Raw genomic sequence first — 4,309 nt, 5'->3', positions numbered from 1 at the left:
CAGCAATAAACTTTTCCTTTATCAAATCCAGTATTTCAGTCTCAATACTATAACAGTACCCTAACACGGTAGAGCACATACCCCAAACAAGGCCCAACAGTCATATTAAATTCTGCACCAAAACCATTTAGTTTGTTTGGACATAGTTCTTAAACTTATAGAGATACATATAAACTGGTTGAGTTCCTACTGAATATATGTCATCTTAGCTACACAATGGTAGTAGTTATAAGTTTTTAGCCTTGTTTGTTAAAAAATCCTATCCTTCTCGAAACCTCATTTAAATCTACTAGAATGACTATATCCATCAAGATCCAAGAATTTGTATGTGGGAACTCTGTGAAATTGTCAAAATGAATGAAGGAATCCACTCCTTTGTCCTAATCTGCACCAAAATTGAATGGGTCGTTTCTTGGCACATGTCCCATCCTTCCACCAAGTTTCGTGGTTGTTCATTTTATAGTTTTTGTGTAATCCTGCCAACAAATCAACCAACAAACAAACAGGGACGAACACATAACCTCTTTGGCAGAAGCAACAATAATTACCTTTGGGCCGCTGCAAATTCTTTGCTCTAACGGTCTGTCAGATGGTGGTACTTGTTCTTTATTTATTGTCTGCATCAAGTGATCTGACCACAAGGAGACACAGTTGGACAGTTATGGTGGACAGTTATCAGTTTAAAATGAATGTGGCTGCATGTGTCTCAAGTGGCCTCTTGTGATTAGATCCCACTTTAAAGTATCTCTCACCCCATGCATAAACACATCATTTCCATTTCGCTGTGTTACCTTGTTTAACCCGTTGAAGAGTTAGTCTTCTCTATGTAATGGATTCAGTAAGGTTATTGATATATGGAGAGCAGTAAGACCTCCTGCCCATAAACACAAAACATTACTGACTTAAGACTGCAGATTGAGTTGTCCATAACAAAATAACTTAGGCTCTGTGGGGTTCATTAATGCATTAGTCTCACCTCCTTTTTATCCCAATTCTGTTTCCAAACGTACACATTGTACATTCACATTTCACTATACATGTATACTTTTCTTTACCACCAACTACAGCATATTTATTTCATTGTATCTCAATACCTGGATCCACCACTTTAATGATATTTATGCCAAAATGTATTTGGTTCTGTCTTGGCACATGTCCCATCTAAAAATCATAAAATCCGGGTTGAAAACATTCATCTTCGGCGGAGGTTATCTGCAGATGCTGGACATGCTTGTAGACTTGGATCTCTTCTGGGGCATTTATGTTGTTGCATTCACAGACTGTATGGTTGCACATCATGATAAACTCTACAAATAGCTGTGTAATAATGATTTTGTTCAATCGCTACCTGAATTGGGAATGAATATCTGATTGTCATTTTGGTAAAGATAAAATGATCTAAAGTTAGAAAGGTCTCATCGTTGGTGACTTCACTTCCTCCTGTTCCAAATTCTTCAATGACCTGCCCATGCATCTTAACGTGTAACACATGTCTCATTGTCTCTCCTCCCTCCAGTACAGTCTGTTTCTCTCTTATTCTGGTCAGTTCTTCTGTCAGTAACACTGGTTATCTATGACAGGGAGGAAAACTGAAAAGATGACTGAGCATAGTGCTGTTCATACTTCAATGTGACACCAGCTGCAATGAAACAAACTGGACGATGAAGTTGGCAAATAAATGTTAATCTTAAGTCTTGTATGTGGCACCTTGTAACAAGCAGTCAGTTTGCTACGTTGCATTAGAGGCATCGCTATGCACAAACCAAACTGCTCAAGGGAGGAAGCAGCACACACGAGTGTAACACGTGAAGAGATGGATTTAATTCATGCCTTTGCCTTGCAGAGCAACGGTACACTACTTGTGGCATTTTCACATCCACAAACAGAATGTATGCATTCATCATCATGTATCTCTGCTGCTTACTTACCTTTTAAAGGCACCAATCCAGTGTCAGGTGTGTGGTTGTTATTTCTAATGGATAGTAGAAATAACAACTCCCCTTTCCCCACATGCCAGTGGGACACGGACACAGAGGTGACAGTTCGACAGGTTTTGTCACTAGTTAATGTCATTGGAGCTCTTTTTAAGCCTGAATGTGAGCAGCTCCCTGCGGCACATTTTAATGTGCCTTAACTGCAGGAGAGCGTCATTGGGTAACATTTACACTGCATACACACCAGACTGTGGCTGACAGAAAGAGGTCCTTTTCACTTACAGACTGACTTGAAATAAGGTGAGAGTGGCTCTACGATAAAACGTCAAACCTAAAACCAATTAATCATCCTCTGTTTTTCTAATAAGCAGCCATGTCAAACATGCTGTTCTCCTGTCATTCATACTGTGGGACTTATAACATGTGACTGGCTGAAACGATGTAATGTTCTGAATGGATCTATATGCTCACAGAAAGGGGTGGAGGGGTCGTCATGTCTCATCCCTGGTAGATACGGAGGAGGAGGGGATTGAGACCCTGATAGGGATTATAAAGAGATGTAGATGTCTGATTTATTCAGATCAGGGACCTCATTTAAAACAGTAAACACACAATGGGGTCTGACAGACATTCGACATGGACCTACCAGCTGAAAGGGACATCCCACCTTTATACTTGATATAGATAGATACTAGATAGCATTTTATTTTGTCCCTAATGCAACCATGGCAATAATTTCAATGATGCCAAGGAACATCAATTCAACAATACAAAAAAAAAACAATAAGATACATTGTTATGACCCAGCCCAGGAGAAAACCCTGTCGCAACATGATGAATGAGTCTCCCCTCTTCTCAGCTCCCAAGAACCCCCAGCAACAGATTTTTACATTGATCAAATTAGTATCAAAGTATTTGTATACATATTTATAATTTCCATTTTGTTTCCTTACAGTGAGATTTAAAAACGACAAACAGCCTCAAACTAACCTTGTTGTGGATGTGGACCAACAGGTTAACATATCATTTGTCATTTTTTACTTAGACAATGACATACTTGAGCATTTGTATTAGATTAAACTTTTTGTGATGTGCTAATATGTTAATTAGTGAACATTAGCTTGGGAGCCTTTAAAAACCTCTGGGCCATGTATGCTTTAGTTACAATTTAATTATATAGTATTTGTATTGTGTAGGAATTTCCACCTGTGTCTGATGAGGAAACGGAAAGATGAGAAACTGAAGATCCAAACAAATCTTCAAAGGTATGGCTATTACTTTGGTGAGCCATAGAGGTTATCGGGAAATAAATGGGTAGTCTCTACAGTGACTTTAGTAGTGCTATGGCAGCTTGAATTTCGTGAAGATGATTTAGCAGATGTGGATATGTGTTGCATCTACACACTAAATAAAAGACCTTACACCAAACCAGCAAACCATGACACTAGTACTTTCTTACCGACTCAAAGCTCTTACGAGCCTCTCCTTAGTAGTGTTTGAATACTTGCTTCAGTCCAACCATGATATCAACGAGCACACGAAACACACACTAATAGTAAGCACACAAACTATCTGTGGCATCTGCTTTGTATGTGGGCATGATATAGCAGTTTTTCATGATGTCGTACATGTGGTAAGCACACGGGCGCAGCGGTGTCCAAATGTGTGAAGTGTGAACGATAATTCAGAGTTTACGGTTAAATTGTGGCTGTCACCAGTTAACCTGGGCGAGTTCCCTGAAACAATAACACATGGTAAGATGTGCACAGGCTTCACAGTCATCAGAACATAGAGGTGATGGTTTACATCAGTCCGATCAGTGGCGTGGTCAACACGTTAGTTTTTATGTGGACCACAGTGCATCGATTCCCGTGGTGGGATTTCTTTCACATTTATATTTAGTCTGAAGATGATACTGACACAAAATGGCACTTTATTTTGAATGATGATGTTTCTTGAAGCGACCACACCACACTGTTTGTAAAAATACAACAAAATATGAATAGTTTTATTATTATTATTATTTTCCAGAGTTGTCAGTTACACAGGGAACTTAATGTACTCCTTCGACTGCTACAGCTTCAACAAAGCATGCAGCCATCTGACAGAAGAGAAGAAATACACAACATGTTGTTAGACAATGAGGACGTTAAGTTAGTTTTTCAAGATTTGCCCTGTCACAAAAGTGTCATGTTGACGACACACTCGACACACTTCAGATTGATCATCTGTGGATTGCACACAGATAAACAACAGTTGCGTTGCAGAAATAACGAAAAACAAACACACCCGTTTTCTGATGAGTGTTTGGGTTGTTTTCATCTCCGATGACTGAACCTGAACATCGAGAACATCTTTTAAAATCACGTCTGCTG

The sequence above is a fragment of the Pleuronectes platessa genome, chromosome 2 (assembly GCF_947347685.1).
Source record: "Pleuronectes platessa chromosome 2, fPlePla1.1, whole genome shotgun sequence".
In the NCBI taxonomy this organism is placed as follows: domain Eukaryota; kingdom Metazoa; phylum Chordata; class Actinopteri; order Pleuronectiformes; family Pleuronectidae; genus Pleuronectes; species Pleuronectes platessa.
This window is presented reverse-complemented; position numbering follows the sequence as displayed.